This window comes from Phyllostomus discolor, chromosome 5 (assembly GCF_004126475.2).
Source record: "Phyllostomus discolor isolate MPI-MPIP mPhyDis1 chromosome 5, mPhyDis1.pri.v3, whole genome shotgun sequence".
Taxonomy (NCBI): Eukaryota; Metazoa; Chordata; class Mammalia; order Chiroptera; family Phyllostomidae; genus Phyllostomus; species Phyllostomus discolor.
The window spans coordinates 44,639,345-44,665,633 of record NC_040907.2 but is presented as its reverse complement, the minus strand read 5'-3'; the positions used below and the strand labels follow the sequence as shown (position 1 = coordinate 44,665,633).

The window sequence follows — 26,289 nt, the reverse complement described above, 5'->3', positions numbered from 1 at the left end:
TACACAGTAGTGGAATATATAATTATGATGTTCTTTTAGTAGTTAGAAATGAAAGTGTAGAGTTCCCAGGAGAAAGAACTAGAGATAGAGACTTGAATGCCATCAGCATGGAATCAGCCAATAGGTGTAGTGGGACATAAAGCCCATGAATCTAGAATCAGATTGGAGTTGGTTCTGATACTGGTCTCACCACTGCAAGCAGGCACCACAGGTGAGTATCTTAGACTCTTTGAGCTTCATCTTTCTCAGTCTGTAAAATGGGGATAAGAGCTGTAACCCACTTGGGGTTGTTGTGCTCTCTTAGGTAATGCATTTAAAGTGGTTAGCAGAGGGCCTGGAATGTAGTAAGCACTTAATAGTAGCTCCCAGCTATTACTAATATTGTGATTATTATTGTAATGACTCATTTTAATCATTTCAGAGGCCATGACAATATCATTTCCATTTTCTAGATAACCCATAGTTAGAACGTGGATGTTATGCTCTCCAGCTTCCACTGGATCACACTCATCTGACATAATGCAAATGGAGTCCCATTTACAAGTAGAATCTTCACTTTTTTATTTGGAAACTGAATGTTAACTGCCTACAGCAAAAAATTATGTTTCAGTTGGTAAATACCATCTATAAGTATCCCTGGGAAACTCAGTAACTGCTTATTAAGCACTTTGTATAAGTAGATGTACTAGATATTGGATATAAGACACCTGTGTTGTTAAAACAATGCACCTGCCTGTCTGTGGCTTACAAGCCCCGTAAGCTCAAAGATTCTGTCCTTCAGGCTTTAAGAAATGAATTTGTAAGTTTAGCAACCAGTTGGCATCAGCTCCCAGCAGCATTTGATTTTTGGAGTAAAGCAGCATGAGCAGCTGCCCTGGCCCAGAGCAGAAGCTGGCAGAGAAGCTGAGGGACCTGACAACTGGTAGGTGGGGAAGCCAACTTCCTCCTGAGAGAGCCGGTCAGCAACCAGCATCCACACAGGCCCATCTACAGTGAGGCAGAATCATTCTCTTGCTTCAGAAAACAAACACCAGAGAATTTAGCCCCAAACCAGTTCTATCATTAACACACCAGTTGACCCGGGTAAAAACTCACCAACCCTTTATTTACTCCTCTGCAAAATAAGGGCATCCGATGGCATTAGTGGCTCATATTGATACGCAGTTTGGAGGTGGAACACAGTACTAGTCTAAAAGGGGCAGGGGTATTGTAGCAATAACTAGCTGTTAACAAAGTGCCTGACAACTCATAAATATACTTGAAAAAAAAATAGAGCTTGTTTTCATCACATTAGGTCTCTGGTGTTTAAAAGAGTAGATTACCCAAAGGGCTGGGTTCATTTGTTTGTTCACTCATTCATTTAACCGTTGAGCACAGTCAGGTGCTGGGCCTGTAGTGGGGACCAGATATTGCCTTTGTGCCTGAATGGGTCTTACGCTTAACCAGTGAAGTCGAGTCACAGGTTGTAGGAGGAGGCACGATGTCTTGACACCTCTCAGTATAAATCTCTGTGCTGACTCTGATGCGCATGATGGAGATCCCTACATCTGCACTCCTTACCGCCAACTTCTTCCACTGCATTCCTGCTGGCTGGGACATTCTCTGGGCTGCCATTAGGGTCCCCAGCGCCCTGATGGAGCCTGTGAAAGCCGAGGTGTCTAACTGGTTTGCCTTCTGATTCCTGCAGGTGGAGCCAAACCCCCTGGCAGAGCGGCTGGGGGCCCGCTCCCTGGCAGCCGATCGGCGGTGGCTTTCTCTCCCCGTCTCTTTTCCTCTTTTCCCTTCTCTCTTGTGCGGTCTCCCTCAACATCCAAACCAACCGAGTGCGTCTAAGGTGAAATCGTGCCAGACTTGGAGACTGCTGCCAGGTTTCTTCTCAAGTCTTGGCTTTAACAAAGGAAAGCAAATTACAAAAATGGAAATTTTCAAACTAGCGTTCAGTGGTATTCAAATCGACGTTTGGGTAGCACGCAGGCACAGACCGCATGCATGCTATTTTGTGATTAAAATGATACCGAAAATACCTCCTTGCTTCAGTTTTTCTTCTTCTAAAACGTCTTGTTTCTTTCCCTCTTCGAATTTCCCCTCCCTCTGGGGAGCGGCAACCCCCTGACCACTCCGGAATCGCTAACATTTGGGTCTGCGTCTGTTGAGATCTTGCCTGTGCTGACTTTTCCAAAGAGTTGAACTTTAAAAATGCCTGCACTTTTCAGCCTGGAGACAAACAGATAAAGAAGTTTCTAGGCACTTTACCAGGAAGTGCTGTGTTCTGTGCGAGGGACTACGCGTTCTCTGACAGAGCATAAATCGTCTCTGCGTTTCATCTTGATGCAGGGAGAAAACCTGACTGGCTGCCGTGCCAGAAGCGCGTGTTACCTTGTTTTCCTCTCAGCTTGAATTGTGTGCTCTGTCTCGTTCTTTTAAAAAAACGATTTCAAAGTGGCTCTTGAGTTGGGCCTTGAAATATTTTACTTAACGTGCTGTTGAAAAAAAAAACAACAAAAAGGCTGACCATGTCCTTTTTGCTAATTTTTGCAGTTGCTACCCAGGCCGTGCCCCAAGTGGGTTTGTGAGAAAGGAGCTCCCATAGTTTTTTCCCCTCCCTGGCCCCTCCCCTAGAACCATTTATTTCCCTGGAAGCTTTGACTGTCTCCATCTTACACAGCTGTGTTTGCAGTGCCTGGAGACAGGTGGGGGAGCAGCCTCCAAGCCAAAGCTGCTAATTCCCTCTCTAAGGACTGTGATTAGCTATTAAAATTTAAAGATCACACACACACACACACACACACACACACACACACACTTTGGGGGGCGGTGGCCGTCCCTCACTGTTGTACAAGGGCGGCTGTACAGCAAATGGCATCAATATGCCAGACTGTGAATGAATGTTATCTGTATTCTCTAGCACACCTAAGCATTACCTTGGGCCACTGCTACATCTTTTTAGGTACATTAAAGATCTGGGTCCTGTGACCTTGGCCAAGCTGTGCATGGACTCATTATGAACTGTGGGAGAGAGGACCACCCATCTCAATGGATAAATCCAAAGTTCACACGAACACGGGCAATATTGTGCAGTAGTCACATTTAAGAGATCTCTTTTGGGTTGAGCCTTCTCTACCTGGATCAAGTGATAGCAAATAAATCTTACTAGACCGGTCATGTTTTCAGACCAGAACAGAAGGATGACTTTTCCAACCTGGAATCAGACCACTATGGCTGCACCCGTCGGGGAGCAGCCAGGGCTCCTTAGGACCCTCATGTCCTGGCTTGTGCTGTTCCCTCCTCCTTTTGGCTTCTCTGCCCCCTAAGCTCTTCTCTGCTTAGCAAATTCTTGCTTGTCTTTCAAGATATGTCTCAAATGCAACCTCTCTGAAGTCTTTCATAGCCATGCCCATATGCCAGTCCCCCCATATAACTAATAATCCTGTCATCTGTTAAATGTAACTTTATGGCTTGATCTATGTAATACACCATGCTGTGTGACACATATCTTTATGCCCCACTGATATTCTCCACTGATAGAATATACTCCTTATCAAGGCAGGGAACACATCTTTTTTACCTCCTACCTCGCACACTGAAAACACTCAGGGAAAAATCTATCAAATGAATAAAGAAACATGCTTGGTTTTTAAACATTTTAAAAGGGGCAATTTGTTTTCTTTTAAGTTCTCCTAGTTCAACCCCCAGACTCTATGACTGTGTCTGCAGAGCTAAAGGTAAAAATTTTAAGTTTATGTTGAGGTCTAATTTTCATAGCTGAGACACATTCTTCTGCTTATGGTAGGGAAAGGCTGATGTGGATGTAGGTGGGAAATTTCTGTCTCCAGCACCAAATGAATGCATCTGTTCCTACAAAGTCTAATGAGAGCAGAGTATCGCTGCAAACATGGGAGCCTGAGAGTAGTTCTCCTATTGCTTTGGTATAGCCTTAAGAGTCATACTAACAAGTTGTTATTCATTAGACTTAATTCATTAAGTTGCTCCATGGAGAAACCTGGAAATGTTCGGGGAACCTCCCTTTCTCTCACTTCCCAGACCCTGTTATCACCAAGTCATGTCACATTTTCTCCAAAATATCTCCAGATTTGTCCACTGTTCTTCATCTCTGCCATTGTCCTGTTCCAAGCCACTATCACTTCCCACCTGGACAACTGCCAAGGCCTCATAGTTGGTCTTTCTGCTTCTTGTCTTGCCTGCCGCCCATCCTGTCACTCCCTGGCCTGCCACCTTTCAGTGGCTGCTCTGCGCATGACTCCTCACATGGCCTTGTGTGGTCTGCCTCCATGTCTTTCTCACTAACTATCCTTGCCTCCAGGTCCTGGAACTTGCCAAAGTCTTGCCTACTTCAAAGCTTAGCCATGTGCTTACTCCACCTGGGAACCCTCATGTACTCTCTTGGATCTCTTCTCCTCTTTCAGAAATCGATTTCAATGACACTTTGTTGGAGATGCAGTCCCTGATTCTCCTGCCCATTCCTTCTCTCCTGGATTAATCAGACCCCAGTTATTGTCCTTCCCGATACCCTGTTTTCCCTTCACGTTATCACAGGTTGTAATTTAAAAATAATTGATGTATTTATTTCTTTTAGGTCTGTCTCCCCATCCAGAGTAGATGGCAAGAAGGCAGGGATTATATCTTTGTTCAAAAGAGTTTACCTGTTTACCCAGTGCAGGACACGCTCTTCGCATAGTGCTGCAATGATAGATGCTAGCGGGTCCCGTGTAACAGGCCTGTGGCATGAAATAGCTTCAAGCAAAAAGATAATAATAAAAGGTAATCTGAAATGAGACTCAAAGATGTTTGTGCACAGGGAGAAAGCAAGGGGAAGACTTGAATTATGATATGATATCCCACGGCCTTTCTCCACTGCTATTTGAAAAATAAGAAGAGAACAAGTACAAAAATATTTGTTTTACAGCTCTACCAAGATTCAGTCCTCCCCTTTCTCTCCCCCTTGCATCAAGTACATCCTGTACTTTTGGCAACATGTTGACTGGATATTTAAAAGCTGTGAACTGTTCAGAAAATTTCACATACTGGGTTATGGGCCATGTGTGTTTGATCAAAATTCAATTACTACACTGTACCATACTTGGAAACCTATCATCCCAAGTTATGAAGTATGACGAAATAGGCGAACCTAATTGGTTCAGTATGGGAACAGTATCAACCAAGCTTGTTATGATAAATAGCTTCCTGTGTTAAAGGTTCTCTAGAGCTTATAAGTATCTTGGCTCACCTCCTCAGTGGAATAGGAATATTGCTCCCAGGGACCCCCTAGATCACTGTCCCTCCAGTGCAACAGAGTTCAGTTTTCTTCCACTTACTGCTCCTGAAGAAGAGAAACACCGTGCAAATTTTCCTCTTCCTTCCCATTTCTTCATTTGGATTTTGAGCACCTGGTAACTTCTTTAGGTTTTTATTTCTTAGAAAAATAAATAAGAAACCTAAAATAGACAAAACTTCAGATATTCTTGTACCCACAAGTCTGAATGAAAAAAATATATCATTTTTTCTTTCCATTAGATCTTTTGTCTTTGTTTTTTATGTGTCCTTTTTCCTGCTTCTTGGGCAAAGATGGACCACCATTCATTAAACCACAATATTTATGATACCTTATAAACCAAGTCCTGAGCAGCAGGAGGATAGGCTGTGATTACAGAGAAGTACCCGTAGGTTGCACGTCTTGCAGGTGCTGAAATGGACTCAGTGAGAATTTTGTAGGTGAGATTATAAAGATCCATAGAGGAGGAAGGTTGTTGAAGGTGTGGGGAGAGAGATCATGAGATTTTCTTAGTGGTTTAGAAAGGATATAAAAATAAAACAAACAGAAGTATGTCCATGCTTTGTGGTCATCATGGGCACATGTGCATAATTTTTCTTTAGAAGTGACATTTTGGGTTGTGTTAGAAGTATTTTCTTCTAGTGATCTCAGTATAGGGCAAAACAATTGGATGATTGACATTTTAACTTCTGAAAAACAATCAGTAGCACTGGCATTTTCCTCAGAAGACAGCTTTAAGGCCAGGAAAATTTGCATCTACTTACCCATAATCCAAATCTACTACTTGTAGTTGCTTCCCTGAGTTCTCATTTTAGTCACCATTTGTATTAGACCATCCTCCTTAACTCATCAACCAAAATACACCTTGCTAAACTTGTATTTCTCCCCTGGAAAAAATGTTGTGTTCCATAAAAAGTTGTTTTGGTAAAAAGCAAGAGCCTTGGTTTGTCCTGGACAAAAATCCATCAGTCTGGAGTGCTGCAGTATATAACCAGGACACAGAAAGATGCAGGCAAATGCAAGCCCACCCGAAGGAAGAGTGAGGATACCGAGTGGCTAAGCAGTTTGAAATCACAATGCTGCCAAGATTAGATTAGAGACGTTCTCCTGGTTCTCTGCAGTACCATTAGGTTTACTTTAGAGACTGCAGTTACCTTACAAGTTGTGATTTCAAAAACGGCTCACATGCCTCTCTATTTTCCTCCATCAGGTGGATGCTAATATTGTAACCTTTTCATAATTTTTAAAACAGAACTTCTAACAAGACGTTCTCCCTGAGAGCTGTGAACTTCAACAAATAGACTGTGACCATAGGCACTTATGCTGCTACAAATTTTTTTTTAAATTAATAAATGAATGATTTTGGCACATCAGCTCTTTTTTTCATATTGAATCTCACCTGATTGAATAGCATGAGAATTGCCAGAATGAGTGTTATCTATGTACAGTAATTAAGGAAAAAGTCCTTGTCACTCTGGTAGGGACCAGGCACTGCCCACCTGTAATAAAATTAAATAAGAACTTCTGGAGTGTAGCAAAAAATAAAGGGAGGTCAGTTACTAGCATGTGGTTATTCCAGATGAGTAGTAGATAAAACAGAGTGAAACATTTTTTTAGAGAGTAATGAACAAATTAAATAACAAAAACATATTAACTTTTCTAATTTAATGAAATCATTATTTCAGGAAAAGAAACTTTTTAATTTCTCTCTTTGGGATGTGTTGATGTTTCCTACATAAAGTCCAGTGTTTTATTTTACTAGATAAATCAACTAATACAGGTCAAACTCTACCGTTGTAAGCATCAGTTTTAAGACAACGGTTCTCTCAATAATCACAATAAACATTTTACTGTCATAGAAATAGTACTAAGCTTTGGAAACAGCCATGCTACACAGCTTTGAAATGATGCCAACAGCACAAAAGTTCCCGTGGATTCAGTGTACCAAAGTATGGTGTCCCGTCTTTTCCTGTGATGTCATCTGTCACTCTCTCTCCTTCTCTCTCTGTGTACTTATCTATGTTGGCCACATAGTGCCCCTTCCCCAAGACCGCCAGTGGATGACTGGAACCATGACAGTACTGAACCCTATATATACTATGAGGTTTTCCTGTGCATATGTACCTATGATAAAATGTAATTAATAAGTTAGTACAGTAAGAGATGAATAACAGTAACATAATGAAATAGGACAATTATAACAAAATACTGTAATAAAAGTTATGTGACTGTCGCCTCTCTCTCAAAATATCTTCTTGTACTGAACTTACCTTATCACTTGAAGGAAGCATTTTTGTAGCTTCTGTTTGGCATATCTGAACTGCCAGCATCACAGCTCTTGCTTTTTGGGAACATTATTAAGTAAAATAAGGGTTACTTGAACACAAGCACTTATAATACTGAAATAGTTGATCTGATAACTGAAATAGCTACTCAGTATTTATTCATTTTTTATTGTTTTATCCTCACCCACAGGTATTTTTTTCATTGCTTTTAGAGAGAGGAAGGGAGAGAAGGAAACATTGATGTGAGAGAGAAGACTGGTTGCCTCTGACTGGGAATTGTATATACCCTGACTGGGGACTGAACCCGCAACCCAGCTATGTGCTATGACCAGCAATCGAACCTGCAACCTTTAGGTTACAGGAGGACACTTCAACCAACTGACCACACTGGCCAGGGCAGCTACTCAGTGTTTAATGAGCAGGTAGCAGGACAAAGGAATGATTCACATCCTGGATGGGAAGAAGCAGAATGGTGTGGGATTTCATCAAACTACTCAGAATGGTGTGCAATTTAAAACTTATGATGAGTTCTTTATTTCTGGAATTCTCCATTTAATATTTCCGGATCACGGTTGACTGAAGGTAACAGAAAGCATGAGAAGCAGAACTACGGATACCGAGGGACTACAGTACCTCTTTGTTCCAAACATGGCAAAGATGAGCAGGAGGGCACCAATGAGTCTTCGAATAAACCTTGCCCTGAAGCCATGAAATACAAGAAAAACCATTCATTTTCTTCAGAAGAAACTGAAGGGAAGGACTGGTGGTCTGCCCAGGAGGGAAGCAGCAAGAACTGTGTTAACCATCATCTTAGATATTGTTGTGTTCCGTGCTTTGGGGGATCTGGAGCCAGGGTTGGCAAACTTTCCTGTAAAGGGCCAGGTAGTAAACGCTCTCAGCCTTGCAAGCCATTCACTCTCTGTCACAACTACTCAGCTCTGCTTTTTGTAGCAAACCCGGCACAGATAACTTGTAAACCAAGGAGCATGGCTGTGTTCCAATAAAACTTCATTTATGGACACTGATATTTGAATGTATTATATTATATTTTTCAGGTGTCAGGAAACATTATTCTTCCTTTCATTTTCCCCAACCCTTTAAAGATGTAAAAACCACTCTCTCTGTTCATGGGCCATCCTGAACCAGGTGACAGTCTGGATTTGGCTCACAGGTTGTAGTTTGCTAACTCCTGATCTAAATGATCATATATTTGGTTTTTATTGAACAAATGTGTGTTAAGCACCTATTTTGACCAAAATGCTTTTAAAACATTATGATAAATATTAAAGTGTAGGGGACATTTAACAAACATTTAATACACACCCATTGAGCTCTCCCAAATCCCAGGCACAGCTCAAGGTGCTGGAGATAGGGCAGAGAACGACACGGGGAGGGGGGAGGGGCTGCCCCGCTCTCCCGAGCTCTGGTTGGGTGGAGCAGGAGATGAGCTGCAGCACGAGCTCTGGTTGGGTGGAGCAGGAGATGAGCTGCAGCACGGGGACTGCAGGGGCGGTGGTTGCACGCGGCAGACATAACCTGACTTGGAGCAGCTTTTCCTTTTTTAATGGTGCTTCTTATTTGATCTTCCTATCTCTACTTCTTTCCCTGTATATCACTATCTTATTCTTCTTTTTAAGGTGGAGTATGATGGCATTTCCCTGAAGTCAGAGAAGTGAAACCACACTTAGAACAACTTTCTGTTCCAGTAAGGACAAATTGTTGCCCCCTTCATTATGGATAGGGTGCAATTAATCTGCTGCCAGATGTCAATCTGATCTCCCCCGATGTGGTATCATAGGAAGCTAAGTGTGGCTCTCTGCTATTAGAAGAGCGAGCACTCAGCAGCAGTGGCATCCAGATCCAACATGTTGAGAAGAACAATCTTTCTATGACATTGAACCCATGAATAACAGCCATCTCTGCCACTATGGCCACTTACTTTATTCATGAACACACAGAATGCTGTGGCATAACTAGAAAGGATGCTGACTTATGTTCACGGATCACATCCCCTTTTCCCACTGTTACTGAGAGACTCCTTTGCAGTGGGAGCCCTCTGATGAGCATTCACACCAGACACAAATATTCCCACACTCTGGGGCCAGGCTGTGAAGTCCATCCTTACAACTCTCTCCCATTCATCCTTGTTACCTACCCTTCAGTCTCGCTCCTCCTAAGTCTATGACCATCTGGCTGAGCCATTCAGCACTACTCACAGATGCCTGAAGATAATAAATACCTCTGCTGTTTCCTTCCAGTCAAAGGGACAGTCACAGGTACTGCTTGAGGTTCTGCCTACTGGAAGAATGATCTGCACACTGCTCCCTCAGTCCACTTTTAGCTGGTGCATATTCCTGCAGGTTTTTCTGCTTCCTCATGTCACTTTTTATAAGCAACTCCCCTAAAAGCTACTAGAATGAATTGAAGAGATGATCACAATGTCCCTTGTGTAGGTGCACTGGGAGTGTGCATGACCTGCCCCTGCAGCTTACCACACTCCCTTTACCACCTGCTTAAGTACAAATTCATGTTTAAACTTCCACTTGATTTTGGAGTGTTACTGTGTATGAAAAATTTTATGGCTTCATGGATTAGATGATATATGGTTGATAATGTGTAACTTAGGTCACATAGTACCTTGGTATTCAATGGCCACACTTTCAGTTTCTACCAGCCAGGGGATGTTTCTCAAAAAGAGACTATGTATTTGTAGAAGAATGCCTGGCTTCACTCCAGACCCTAGGGGCTTATATTTTGATTCTGGTATTGGAGTGGTCTGTCCCATACCCATCAATCATATACATTTTGATTCTGTTAGATCCTCTGTCCAAGCTGCTTGATCCACATCCTGGACCAGCTAGAAAATCGTTGCTTGCTTTGGGACCTCATCAAAGGTGACAGAACTTAGGGGCTATTTGGTAAATGTGTCCAGTAGCTTATCCAAATGGGATCTGAGTTGTCTCCAGAACCTGGAGAGGCCTTCTAAGCATCTCTGGGCTGAGGTGGCAGAGCCCTGGATTTTTGTCAGGTTTCTCTCACACCTTTGCACGCACACATGATTTATCAAGGAGGCTAGGATTACAGCTGCTTTTTATTTACTGTGTCTGAAGCATACAATATTATCAATGCACAGAACTACCAGGATGTCCTGTGGGATGGCAAGGCAATCAATGTCTTGCTGACTCTTTTTTGGCAAAGAGCCAGAGCTGCTGTAGCCTGGGGGTAAAACAGTACAGGTGAACTGCTTACCTGCCAGATGAAAGCAAACTCCTTGTTATTATCTGCTTATTGGGATAGAGAACAAAGCATTTACTAGAGCAATAACTCCACACCAAGCTCCAGGGTCTGTGTTGATTTGCTCTGGCAAAGAGACTAAATCTGAAAAAGCCATTGCAATTAAAGTGCAGGAACATGACTGAATATAAGAGAATCCATTGTCATTCTCCAAAACCTGTACATATTCTGCAATGGCCAGTGTGCTGAACTAAAATCACTATCCCAGCATTTTTCATTCATTTTTTAATAGTTTGGTGAGGTGCACAGCCTTGTAAGCAACATGCAAGTCAAGCAATAGAACTCTGCCAGTCACCCCAGAAGCTTCTACATGTGCCTCATCCCAATCACAGCTCTCTTTCTACTTTCAAAAGCATCCTGACCTCACTTCCCTGCATTTTATGCTTTTATTACCTAAGTGTGCATTCTTAAATATTACAGTTCAATCATGACCATTATGTTTTTAAGTCGTTTTTCATCTAAGCTTCCTTCCTCATGCCTTGTTTTATACTTGTTATTTATCCTAGCCCATTTGACCTATAGAATTTCCCAAAGCCTGGATATTTTTATTGAGCACGCATGGAGCAATTTAATGTGCTTCTTTCCCTTTGTATTTCTTGTGGATTGGCAGCTGGATCCAGAGGCTTGATCGGACTCAGGTTCAGTCCCTTTGGTAATACTATGCGCGATGATGTGTTCTTTCGTTGGAAGACACAAAATAGCTATCTGATTTTCACTCTTCTTATGATTTCAACAGCTGATGATGGTCAAGGCCTAAACCTATTAATTTACCAAAGATTTCAAATTGTGACACTCTATCATTTTGTTTTCACATTAGCCGGAATGTGTTTGTAAAGGGACAATTCCTCTTGTCTATTATTTGACTAGCCAGCTGATGTAAAACAGGCACAATAAGTGCTTGATTCTCTTTTTTTGTTTTTCAGTTTTCAAGGAAGTGAACTGAGTTCCTTTTCATCTTCAGAAGGTGACCAATTAGTTGTTTTCTCTTTTACTATTGTAATAAACTCATGAATTTAAACTTATTTGATGAGCTTCAGTCTACTGTAATTTTTATTGAAGCTGAAATTGTTCATCCTTGGCTAATAGGAGTCTCTTCAAGTTTGTTCCTGACTGTTTTTGACATGATGCCAGTGGCCTTCAGTAGTTTCCTTGCTATCTGGTATGTTAACAAGTTCCAAGCACATCTCACACATATCATTCCTCAGATCTGGAATCAGTCACTACTCTAAAAAATCTTGGTTTCTTTAATGAAAAATGGTATTTCAAAACCACAATATGGGCAGTAGGGGTACTCATATTTCTGGGTCACTAATGGGTTTTAGCTCATACTGATATTTTTCCATTTAAGTTCAGGCTACAGGATTTTTACTTAATTTCTTCTGCTACATCTGTATTTCCTTTCTCCACACTGACACTCTTTGTTCTCAAGGACATGGTAGAAGTAGAATATCCCATAATTGTTCACTTGCTTTTCCCCACGTTGCACATACAAGAAGAGTCCCCCCAAAATTGAAATTATCTTCCGGGGGGCGGGGGTGGCCCCCTTGTAGTACAGGCTTCCTCCACTAGGTGAGTATCAATGTACCAGCTGATGTTGTTGTGAGAGGCTGCATTTGGCTTCATCAAATTTTTTTAGGACCCTTTCAATGCGTTTGCTCACTTCATAATGGGTGATTTACGAGTGCACCTGCCCACACTGCACTGAGTATTCAGCAGTTTTTGACCAAAAATGTCATAACCCCCATGCCCCACCCTCCCTGTTCACCCATTTCACCCTGAGCAACGCTTTGTTTAACTGGATGAAAAAAGTCCTCAAAGGGGAAGGTTTTGCTGATGTAGAAGAGGTAAAACAAACAAAAAAAATGGCAAAAGCATTAAAAGGCATCAAAATGAACAAGTTCAAAAACTCTTGTAAACAGTGGGAAAGCATCTTTTTTTAAAAAAGATTTTATTCATTTATTTTTAGAGAGGGAAGGGAGGGAGAGAGAGAAACATCAATGTGTGGTTGCTGGGCTTGCAACCCAGGCATGTACCCTGGCTGGGAATCAAACCTGTAACACTTTGGCTCGCAGCCCGTGCTCAATCCATTGAGCTACACCAGCCAGGGCTTGGGAAAGCATCTTGATAGGTGTGTTACATCAAATGGAGAGTACTTTGAAGGTGACTGAAGTTTCAACATACACACAATTTCTTTTACAAATAAATTCTGTTTCTTGAGTGGGTCTCCCCTTATATAACAGTCTCAGAATTGCAGTACTAATACTGTCACCATCGATTACAATTACTGAAAATATCACTTTAAAATATTTCTATTTTGTGTATGCTATTTCCATTGCTCCCATTTTTAATGGTTTTACTATATCTAGATTTTTCAAATCATACATCTGTTATATAATCTAAGCTTGTTTTAACCCTCACTTATTCTTACCTATTCAATTAAGTATATATTTAAATCCCACTATCCATTTCCATGTCAATGTTTCTCTAGTCATTTTTGTTATCTGAAGCTCATTGGCCAACATAGCGCTACCTGATAGAATTTTCTGTTATGATGATGGAAATGCATAAATGCATTGTGTAATATGATAGCCACTAGCCCCAGATTCTTCTTGAGCACTTGAAATATAACTAGTTTTTTTTGCAGAATTGAATTTTTAATTTTAATTAATGCAATTCATTGAAATGAAAGTTTAAATAGCCACAAGTGACTAGTGTCTACCATATTGGTAAGATTTCTTAGGAAGGGCTCATGGGAAAAGTATTCCTTGAGTTCTTTTATGTAAATAACAGTTTGCCTGCACCTTTTATTTTGTAGATCAGTTTTGCTGTATTTAAAATCCTTGGTTCACGTTTTCTTCCTCTGAGCATCATGTGTATGTTACTCCATTTTCTTCTGGCATAAAATGCTGTTGTTGAAAAATCTGGTACTAATACAATTTTTTCCTTATAAATCATGTGTGCTTTTTGTCTAGATGCCTGAAAGATATTTTTTTCCTTAAGGCTCAGTAATTTTTCTAGAATATGTCTTAGTGCTTCTATAGGTACTTCATCATAATCAAGCACAGACAATAATTTGATTAACTGTGAATGGCACTGCATGCCACGGATTACCTGGCATATCATTTACTTTGGCAAAGCATTCAGCACATTGTTGCAGACCAAGGATGCTACCAAATCAACCCTTAAATCCAATCTTTAAGATCTTTAAGGGTCTTCTTCCTGGAATCTCTTCTGGTACCAATTTCTGTATCAGTATTTAGTTAGGAGACAGAAATGATACCAATAATTGGAACAGAGAGAATTTATTATAAAACAGAGGTGATAACTTTATAAATGCATAGCCACTTTAGATATACTTTTCAGGCACACAATATGCTATTTCAATATGTGATTTTAAATATTTTTAATTTTTATTTCAGGAAAGATTTTAGTATTTGGTTTGCTCCCCCTCTTTGGTTTTTTTTTCAGGGATTCTTATTATCCACATGTCTTGGATTTTCTTTGCTTATCTTCAATATTTGTCATTTTCTCCTAATTTTTATTTTATTTTTCCTCATTTCTTTTTGAATTAGAATGTTTTTTAAATTTTTTTTTACTCTCCACTTTAAAAGCATTACATGCTATATTTATTTGCTCTTGTCTTTCTCCGACAAAAATCTTCTTTTAAAAAATACTTTTTCCCCTTTTACTGGTAATTCCTCTTTGGGTCTGTTAACATTACTTCTGAGTTTTTCTAATTCTTACTTATGCAATTTTTAAAATATTGTATTGTCTTCTTAATATCTTTTAGCTCATTTTGAGATACTGTGTTACAGTTTTGATTTGTTTTTGACCCTTTCAAGTGTGATTTTATTGTCTGTGGGAATGCCTTTCTGCTCTGTTTCTTTTATCTTTTTAAATAGTAAACTTTTATGGGTATGATCCTGATATTTTTATTTGTTGCTCCTTTTCTAATGTAAATTTGGTTTTCTTAAACTTCTATAGGAGGCTGGCTTCAGACAGATTCTCTAACTTTGCAGTGCTCCCTCTTCTGTCGCTGTATGCAGTAGTGAAAATATGGTGGGTTGTTTTCCGAGATTTTCTGGCTCTGTTCTCCTCCCAAAGTTTGACCTAAACCTTTTTTTACATTTTTCTCTGTTGCTCCGATCCTGCTTAAGTTAAATTCAACTTGTAGCAGTTTCTGCTGTGGGGCTCCGTCTGGGGAGGAAGCCCTGTCAGCTGTTTCAAGAGGTCGGAGGATTAGGCTGCTCCGGCCCCACCCATTTGGGCCTTACTCCTGACCCCTGACGCTCCTCACTGTGGGGTTTGTTTCTGCTATTCTTCTCAGATTGGTCCGCTGAACTTCTAGTCAGCATCCGCTGCCTTTTCAGTCCATTAGTAGGATTGTTGCTTTTCTCCGATTTCCCACACGGATGCTGATAACATGTAGATCTGATTCCTGGTGATGTTTTTCCAAATCATTTGTATCATGGGGTTTGTGGAGATACTTTACATCCAGTTTGTTGTAAATATTGGTCATGCTTTGTCTTATATCAATTTTCTGTATATTCTTATGTGGGGATTTGAGAAGATCTGAAACTACGCTGCCACTGTCCTTTTCGAGTCTTTGATGGTGGTATTAGTATGTAATTTCTGTAGGGATGTGATATTGTTTTTGATTCACTCTTTGGTTTGTTTCACTTGTCCCTTTCCTTTATGATAACGGAATGAATATGGGGATTCTACCACTTGCCAAAATGTTATTACAACTTGGTCTTCTGGAATGGTAAAAGAACCAGAGAATGGGTTCATGGACTGGCTTTCTTGGGTCATTGCAAGATGAATTCTGGCCAAAAGTGTATGTATTGCTGACCCTTCTAAGTTCTTACTCTTACTAGTGGATTTCAGTTGTGTGTTGTAACTCTAAAGATTAATGCTAGCTAAGAACAAGTGTTGAGTAATACCTCCCCAAGTCTGGATATTTCCCTTTTCTCAGTGCACGGTTACTCTGGCAAATTCCTTTGGTTTCTTTAAGGGAGTTTATAATTCATACTTAGGGACAGTGCAGTAGGGTCCTTTCTTGTGGGTACCGAGCTTTTTTATTCAAAGGGCTCAAACTGAACTAGATAAATTTCATGGAATTGTTGGGTAAAGGAATGTGACTTGATTGGCATTGAGGCAACTCAAATCAGAGCCCCAATTTTTCAGATTTTTTTTCTTGACTTTTTGGTTTCAGTTCTACAAATCCCATGATAATCTCATTCTTAAGGGTCAAACCATTCTGCTTAATACTGTAGTTTTGCTCCTTATATGGTAACCAGTTAGTGCTACCACTAGACCTCTGCCACTCCAGAATCCTGTTACTACCACTATACTTAAGAGCCTGCTTCAATGGCAGCATTACCTATATGGGGCAGATATTATAGTGTTTTAAAGCAGGGGTCCCAACCTCCCACTCCCATCCCCAATACTGGTCTGTGGCCTGTTAGGAACTGGGCCTCAAAGCAGGAGGTGAGCAGTGGGTGAGCAAGTGAAGCTTTGCTTTCATTACTGCTTGAGCGCCACCTCTTGTACTTCCCTGGCATACCACCACCGTCCCCACCCTCCACCACCCACCCCGGTCCATAAAACTGGTCCCTGGTGCCAAAAATGTTGGAAATTGCTGTTTCAAAGGATATTGATGCTTCAACCAAATGTATTTTTCTGTCTTACTTAAGGGAGTATTCTTTTTTCAATTCTTATTTTTATCTTCACCCAAGGACAATTTTTCTCATTGCTTTTTTTTTTTTTTTTTTTTTTTAGAAAGAAAGAGAAACATCAGTGTGAGAGAAGCATTGATCAGCTGCCTCCTGCACTAGTCTTGACCAGAAATCCACCCTCAACCCAGGTAGGTGCCCTGACTGGGAATTGAACCCATGACCTTTTGGTCTATGGGATGATGCTCCAACCAAATGAGCCACACTGACCAGGGTGGGAACATTCTTTGTAACTTATTTGCAAATATAGTTAGATGTGAATAAGCAGGTCATAAATAATAATTCCATTTCAACATTATTATCTTCCTTATTCTTCGTTTTTTCCCCTCTTCTGTTAATACATTTTGACATGTCAGTCTCACTTTGGGTAGCCCTCTGCTGAATTCACATTTACACTTATCAACTGAATAAACAGACACGTTTTGAATCAGATCACTGAATTAAATATCTCTAGGAAATATGTTGATAATTTCTTCTTGTTGACTTAGCCCTTCCCCCATCTGAACCCATTATCACACATATTTCCCAGGTTTCTACAGATGTAAATAAGCAGGAAATTATAACTATTTTAGTAGATAAAACTCTCTTTGCTTGTCTCCCTGAGGTGTAATAAGGTTTGACTTTTTATATAGGCCAAGAGACACTGAAGTGTTATGGAATATGAAGTTAACTGCTATCCTGTTGCAAGTAAGACACCTCAGAACAGGGTCTTCAGGTAAGTCAGAGCCAGCTTTATGACATGGAGGGGAAGGACCGCTTCTTCTGACAAGTGAGGTGCGGTGGATAATCAAATCCACTCCTTTATAAAAATAATTTTTAAAAAGATTTTATTTATGTACTTTTTAAGAGAGGGGAAGGGAGGGGGAAAGAGAAGGAGAGAAACATCAATGAGAGATTTGATTAGTTGCTTTTCATAGGCCCCCAGCTGGGGACCAGGTCCGCAACCCAGGCATGTGCCTTGACTGGGAATCAAACCAGCATCTCCTCCCTCCAAGGTTGGCACTCAGTCCACTGAGCCACAACAGCCAAGGCTCAAATCCACTCCCTCTAAATCAAAATTGATCTTGACCATAAAAAACCTGGTGAGATTGTGAATTCAATTTAATTTGTAATTCAAAGCTCTCATGATTAGCCTTGGCATCTTACTTGTCAACATAAGAAACATTCAAACCTGGTAGAGAAATTTTGTGAATTTATTTGTGCCAAACTGACCACAATTGCTGGGAAGCAAAATCTCCTCCGATTGAGAAATGCTCCAGAGAATGGCAGTTTAACACCTTATTTTATACATTACAATCAAAAGAGGAGGCTTAAGGGAGTTTCAAGAAATCTATTGATGTTAGGTTAGGGAGGTGGGAGAAAGCAAACCAGGGGGTTGGGGAGAGATTGGGGGGAACCTCTGGGATTAAATAAAAAGTAAAATGACAGACACCTAATTTTACAGAGGAGGATACAGGATAGTTAATAGTCAACAATGAACATGATACCAATAACAATGAGGGACTTTGTGGACTCCCCCTGGTGCTGTGCCTGTGCTTTGAGGGGTCCAGAAAAAGGAAATCTGACATTCCAAAGTATGCTATTATAGATGCAAAAAGACAACAGACAAGTTCAGTTAAGATAAAGACTGACCTTTGTTAGGGAAAAATACTGGTCTAGGACATGATTACCCACCTTGAACTGCTTTTAGTGAGAAAGTTTTAATTTCAGACCATCCAATCTGTAAAACTGCCACAACAGGCCTCCCATGAGCTTATCGAGTTTCACTTATGGACCCTTTTCTTCCACATACTTTTGGGCATGTCATCCCATTGGTTTTCAGAGTACAGATTGTTTGATGGTGGTTACAGAAACTCTCCAGTCCTCTAATTTTGCCTAGAGCATAAAATTTAAAAAGAAAAATGTAAAGGCATGAGTTTATACCTCCTTTCTTTAAGATCTGCAGGGCCTCCAAAGTGTCTAGCTTGCCTCATAGCCCTTGTCTGCCCTGTGTTTTTCATACTAATCTACTGAAAAGCTTGCCTTCAATGGACACAATTTCAGTCTTTCAAAAATGTGGTAATTTAAATAAATTTATTGCAATAACTTTATTGCAACTATACCATGGACTGCCAGGTCCCATTTTTCAGTGGTAATTAAAGCATCTCTGCCTTCAAATCCAACCAGATCAGATGACCACTCCCAAATCCTTGTTGTTGAGAGTTTGTTTCTATAACCACTTCAGTTTCACAAACCATATTAGGCAGGGCTCCGTACATGAGATAGAAAACACCCTAGTCATTTTAAAAATGAAATAAGTTTATACAGGATATTGAATGCTTTAAAAAAATGGTTGGAACTGCTGGAGTAGCATAAATCAGGAGACCACCACTGGTATTAAGTTCAATGCTCATCATCATAGGTGCTATTCAGAGATCAGATAGTTCAGGTTAGAAAGCCACTTCCTCTGTCACCATTAAGATTTTCTTTTTTTTATTGTACTTTTTCCATTACCATTTATCCCCTTTATGTTTCCCCCACCCCACTGCTGTTGTCCATGCCCATGAGTCCTTTTTCCTTTTTGCTCAACCCCTTTACCCCCTAACCCTGTCTCCTCATAGCTGTCATCCTGCTCACTATTAGTCTGCCTTTATTTTGCTTGTTAGTTTAGTTTGTTCATTAGATTCCTCACATGAGTGAAATCATATGGTATTTGTCTTTGTCTGACTGGCTTATTTCACTTAGTATAATGTTTCCCCAGTCCATCCATGCTGTCTCAAAGGGTAAAATTTTCTTTTTTTTTAATGGCTGAGTAGTATTCCATTGTGTAAATGCCCTATAGTTGTTTTATCCACTTATCTACTGATGGACCCTTGGACTGCTTCCATATCTTGGTGATTGTAAATAATGTGAAACTTTCTTGATACTTATAAAGGTGTTAACCAGATACTGAGTCTGGTTATCAATGCCCCTCATCTACTTTTTCTGACACTCATATTTTCATGAGCTTGCTTGTTAGAAGAAATAGCAACAGGAAAATAGCCTCTGTTCCATATTTGTATTCTAAAACTTTTGTGAATTTATTAATTGGCACAACCTAATTGCAAATGGAACTCTAGCTGCAAGAGAGTCTGGGAGATATATTTTTAAATTTTCTAGGCTCTCTGAGGAGGTGAGAATGGATGTCATCTGGTATGTTAAAAACTAATAATTATTTTGCTTATGTTAGTTTCCATTGCTTCATGCACAACGAGAGATTAACTGTAGTGAGGTGAATAGTTCATGGAAATGAGTCTCTATAAACAGCAAAAATGGTATATTTTTAAAAAGAAGTTTGAATATGAAGAAAGAGGAATGAGATGGTAATTTGTGGGAGAATTCAGAGGAAAGGGATGGTTTCTATTCAGATGTAAGAAATTTAAGCATTGTTATAGGTCAAGTGGAAGGAAAGAGTAGAGAAGAAGGTTGGTTGAGAATTTAAAATAGGACACTAAGGGCAATTGATGGAACCAGGCCTGGAGAAGATGGGAAGGTAAAAATCAAGGTTATAGAGGTCAGGGCTGGCCCCAAACATAGAAGCAAGAGGCGCAGTTTTACAGACAGTCCTGCTAGGACCTTGAACATCAAAAGATCTGACACACGCAAGGACCCTACCAGATGTGAGAAACCAGGGAGCATGATTATAGGTGGACGTGTGCCTGTGTCAGCCCTACAAGAGCAGTTTATCTAAAGTAGATGACTAGATGTTCATGTAGGTTCCGTTTTTTTTTTCAAATGAAGAATGTAGTTTGGGTCATCTAACCTTTCAAATACTTTAAACTGCTTATTGTCAGGTATTTACTTAGGACAGATAAAATCCAACCTGTACTGTGTAAAAAATGTGAACACAGTTCCACAACCATTCTGAAAGCTTGTGTTCCTCACTCTTAGAAATGTGTGAAACTGACAACACTGGGTGGACCTGTCAGGCCTCAGATCTGCTCCACTCAAGTCTAGTTCTCACACAGAGGCCTCCGTTTGGGCAGATCTCCATAACTTAAGTCTAGCTGTGACTGATGCGGTCCTTTGTAAGCCCCTCAAAAATAAGTTGGCTTTAGTTGAGAAGCATAATACACAAATGAGATTATATACACTGTAAAAATGTCTACCCTTAGAAGTGAATATGATAACAGTAGAAATTTTGAACTAGGTTGTGCAAAAAGGCTCAAAGTTGGTGATTCGGACAGAATGCAACCTGCCCTCACATCTGCCTTTTGCTTAGGGTGCTAGGTTTAAAGCACCTGGGCAGGACTGTTGTGTGTCAGGGAAAGGGGAAAGTCATCAGTGCTCGTGAACATGACTGGTCTCCCCAAATAGAGATTAGAGGGGTGAAGATCGAGCAGACTGTTTCAGTGAAGTGGTGGTCTGGATGGAGCTTTCCAACAGGAAGTAAGAGGATTTCCAATTTTCCTCTTCCTCTTCTTTGGTCAGCCTTGGGGTAAAAAAGTCACTTGGGTAGGCTCTTAAATGTCTCAAATAATTTCATCCTCATCCTTCCTACACATCCATCATCCCAAATAAACCTACAGCCAATTAAGAGTGGTCTGTGCAAATGCAATGCAAATGTTCTCCCAAGACAACGTAATACAAATGTTTTCTCAAGGCAGTCCCTGAGCAACCCTTTTGAACCAGCAGTAGCCCCAGTCCCTTCTTATATAGATAATCTGGAGCTACCACAGTCTTTGGTGACATATGCATGTTCTAATGCCTTATTATGAAAACAAAGTTGAAAAACACTTTCCTATAATATGTTAAATTTTTTGTCTGTGATTCTCCTTTCTCCCTGATACATTTCTTACAGGCTGAATGTCTTCCACTACCTCAATTTGCCAAAATCTCCTATTTCTTACCCACCCAAATCCAGGGTCCTTTTTAAAGATGAGTCCTACCTGTGTCACTTTTTCTTAGGGCTCTGCAAGGTGACTTGGCTAGCAAATTTAATTAACTAATGCACAGGAAAGTCCCATTGGCTTCATGCATCACTCTTTGAGGATAACATTTGCATTTTAAATGAAGCTTCTTAGACTGTCACACTCAGCAAGTGGCTTATGGATCATTAGGACAAATGCACTGATTTCACAGAGGAGGATGCTGAGGCTCTGAGGCCTTGCAGGACTTGCTGAGGATCTCAGGGCTAGTAAAAGGCAGAGCAAGACCTGGAACTGGTTTGGGGTAGAGCACACCTTGCACCATTGCACACAACCTTTGATGACATGATTAGTTAATAGTAAAATTTTTAGGTACTAAAAAGAAAAATATTTTAAATTGTGTATTTATTTAATATTCAGTACATATTTACAAACAAAATTATCACTTGCTACCTAGAATTTCTACTCTCACTGGTATTTAGCTTTGTGCTTAGCACAGGGGACTGTGATTGCTTCTTACTTGTGTGTCTTCCCAGCTGGACTCCTGAGTCCCCAAGGATGGGGATTGGGCTTTATTTGTCATTGTATCCTAGCACTCAGGCCAAAGTAGTGCTGAGTGGGGATTCACTGTATGTTGCTGAAGAAATAAATGAACAATGTATGATGGCCAGGAATAGGGCTGGAATCTTAGGTATTACACGTCCATGGTTCTGAATAAAGTTGCTTTATAGATGAGGCATCTTTCCTAACGTTCTTCAAATCACATCAGATGATTACCTCCCCCCTCTATTTCCTCTTAAGCTGCTGGCTTTAAATAATTTTCACTTTTGTATTATTTGACTTTCATACACCGAAGGTAACCTCTCTAGTTTCTTCTACTCACTCCATAAGGCTTCTTTTCTTCATATTGTTGTCATCTTCCTTTTGCTAAATGGAGGAATGACATACTTAACAAATACCAGATTAATCTATTTCTATTTTTTTTCTCAGCTAGGGATGAAAAAAGCCTTTTGAAGAGCCTTCAAATCAACAGTAATTTCAAATTTTCACAACATAAAGAGGCAGAGCACAAAGTGAATCTGACACTTTGAAAAACGCTATAAGCCTGCCAATAGACGGGTGAACATGCTCCCACTTCACGAACGCTCGTTTCATAAGTATTCCATAAATATCAATGTCACGGTTGTTAAGTGATTAATATTAACCTATTGAGAGAGTGCTTTTTTTCTATGCAGTTGATTTCTAGTGGGGAGACTAATTAAATATTAAAGACCATGTGAGATGTTTTCTATAATTACAGTTTCTAGCTCTATTTACGAATGATGTGTCTACATGCAGCGGGAAATAATAACATGGTATCGATGCTTTTTATTCCCATACAGAATATACAGATTTTTTTTTCAGCCTGAAACTTCTCAGCCTAAGCCTTTTATTACCCTTCACAATTGCTCTCATAGACTAACTTTCCTATTTACACCATGATTTGAAGGCTACTGTTCTATGTTTTTATGCCTTTCTGTTTTCTGGGTGTCATCTCCAATCATCTTCAGTTATTTCTGTCAATTCGTATTACTTATGTTATTTATAGAATAAACTCATTTTGTATCACTAATGTGACCCATCTCAGGTTGGCAGAGTACTTAGATCTTGGTGTTTGGGGGAAATCCCATCGTGAAAATGCTTGTATAACTTTAGTGTTTTCTGGGGCATCCCTGCACCTTAACATCTTCCTAAAAGGAACCTGAACCTCGTTCTACACCCCATGGGAAAGTCTAATGCCCTTCCCAGCATTTGTGCAAGTTTGTTTATAGTCATCTCTGAATCCCTTCTTACATTTCTACATAATTCTTATTTCCTACTCTGTTCTTTTGTGGTGGGTCATTTCTCTTCTTCACTCTGCTATTGACATCACTCCCCCTCTCCCCAAGAATTCAAATACTTTCTCTCCACACACATGCATATACACACATATAAATAATATATACATGAATGTATAGATATACATGTATATCTATATACATGTGTGTACGTAACATTTATTTATTTATTTTAAATCACCAAAGGTCTCTGTGGTAAGTCTAATGGAAGATACAGTAATAGAGATGGATTGAAAGAAATCTTAGACCTGCTCTTAGAAGTTCTTCTAGTCTCCCGTCTGCCTGCCATCACTTCCCTTCTCTGCCCCGTTCTCCCCTTCCTCTGTCCTCTTTCCCTCAGGAGCAAAAACGTTTTCTCCAATTCTTCTCAATGTCTACACAGAGCAATCTAAACCTCTACCCTACTTCAAATCCTCACATTCCTTGGCTTCTATTTGTAAATGCAAGAAGTCTGTCAAAGCATAAAACCCCCTCCGTGTAAGAGCCCACACCACTGCATCCTTTGACAATGCCCCTCATTTTCTCTGGGGGTTGGCTTATGCCTGGTTTTAGCTCTCTTGTTACACTCACTTTTCAAACACTAACGATTTGATACTTTCAGACCTTTGTAACTACTCAAGAGCACATGAGCAAGGCAATTCTGTTTTTTCACTTTTGTCTTTATGTATGTATCTTTTGCTGTAAAGCCCGTCACAGTTTCAGTGATTTTAATTTAATGGCCTTAAGAAATAATTGAAAGGAAAAATTTCAGAAGCATCCTTGCTGACCTTGCTAAATATTTATGTGAGTTAAGTGGCTTAAAGCAGGATTGTTTCTGATGCAAAGAACCATGAATTGTTTTTAATATATAAAATGCTATTACTTTCATGTGTATGTTGGAAGAAGATTACATTTGCTGTGTTTAAAAGGGAGAAATAACTTTTTTATTATATTTTTTTCCATTACCATTTATCTGCTTTATAACCCCCCCACCCCGCCACCCCCTACCCCCATAATCACCACTCTGTGGTCCATGTCCATGAGTCCTTTATTCTTTTTATTCAATCCCTCCACCCCCAGCCTCCCCCGCCCCACAGCTGTCAGCCTGTTCTCTATCTAGGAGTCTGTCTCTATTTTGCTTGTTAGTTTAGTTTAGTTTATTCATTAGATTCCACATAAAAGTGAAATCATATGTTATTTGTCTTTCTCTGCCTGGCTTATTTCACTTAGCATAATGTTCTCCAGGTCCATCCATGCTGTCACAAAGGGCAAATTTTTCTTTTTTATGGCCGAGGAGTATTCCATTGTGTAAATGCACCATAGTTGTTTTATCTACTCATCTACTGATGGACACTTGGGCTGCTTCCATGTCTTAGTGATCATAGATAATGCCACAATGAACATAGGGGTGCTTATGTTCTTTCAAATTAGTGTTTGGGTTTCTTTGCATATATTCCCAGAAGTGGGATTGCTGGGTCAACAGGCAGATCCATGTTTAATTTTCTGAGGTATCTCCATACTGCTTTCTGCAGTGGCTGCACCAGTCTGCATTTTCACCAACAGTGCAAAGGGGTTCCCCTAAAAAGGGAGAACTACTTTGAATGAGACATTTACTTTATTTGGAGAAAATGTTTCAAAATCAAGTAACATTTGCTCACAAAAAACACCTTGCATTTTCTTCTTCCCAAACTAAGGAGGGAATTATTTACTCATGGTTTAGAAGTACTACCTCCTTCCATTTGAGGCAGAGTCCTCAGTAGCTATACCCTTGAGGACTTACCAGGTCAATACCTGCAAGAAGGCCAGGTCGCTCCTGTGACTGGATCACCCACAGTCACAAGGCTCAAGCACATTTAAGACAAGGCCCCCTTTACAAAGTCAGATGGAGAGCTTCTAAACCTTTTTGTCCAGTGTGTTGGACATGGCCTGATGGCTTTTCTGATAAGAGCTTTCCTAACTTTTGATTCACTGGGTACTTTAGGAAAATAAGAACACAAACTTGAGTCTTCCAAGTGTTTACAGATTAATACACATTTTAGGCACTTGCTACCTAGGCCTCTTCATCAAGACACAGAAGGGGTGCACTGTTGATGAGCAGAGAGCCTGAGCAGTGTCAGGAGTAGGAGGGATTCACTCCTACAGCGTTAACTCCTAAATAGTTTGCTAAGTTATGTGATCACCCCCATAATATATTTTTATGGATTATAGAGGTGCCAGTTACTGTGATTCAGGGGGGAACCAAATTCCAAAGATATATTACTCAGGATTCTCAACTGCAAGTATAAGAATGTAATTCAAATGTCTTCAGCTGCAAAAGGGAGTTTGTTGACTTACACAACTAGGAAATGCAGAATGTGCTTACTTCTCATATACTAGATCCAGGGGGCTAATATGTTCTTTGGGTTTCATTCCCATATTCTAGCTGTGCTTCCCTTCCTAGGGTTAGCTTAACTCCATGGAAATGCTCTCTTCAGGAGATGGGAAAGATGACTGTTGGTGGTCCAAGACATCTGTCATTACAGCATTCAATCCAAAAGGAAAAAAGGGACCCTTTCTTTCCAGGACCCATATATTAATATCATAGAAAGACTCTGCTCAACAAACATGCCTATACTTAGATCAGTCACTGTTGTCAAGGGGATATGGTACCAGTATTTTCCAGGGTCACATGCCATGCCTGCTGCAAGCAGTCAGGCAGTGCACCATGGTGAATGGTCTTAACAGAACCATATGGGATGAAGGAGTGGCAGTTCCCTATGGAAAGAATGTTCCTGGCAAGACAAGTATAACTGATGTTCACAATAAAAGACTTCCCCAAGAAACTGAGTGCAATGGAGGAGGAGGGCATATAAACAACTTCAATAGATAGGTGAATGCTAATACAGTGAAGATAAGCACAGAGCACTATGTGAACACAGAGTGGGGACATATAACTCAGACTGG

At 40.2% G+C, this 26,289-nt stretch overlaps 1 pseudogene; it reads left to right on the top strand.

Annotated features, from left to right (window-relative positions):
- The first annotated feature begins 1,531 nt into the window (after positions 1–1,531).
- The window catches only part of LOC114496954, a 58,153-nt pseudogene continuing 33,395 nt past the window's right edge, over positions 1,532–26,289 (top strand).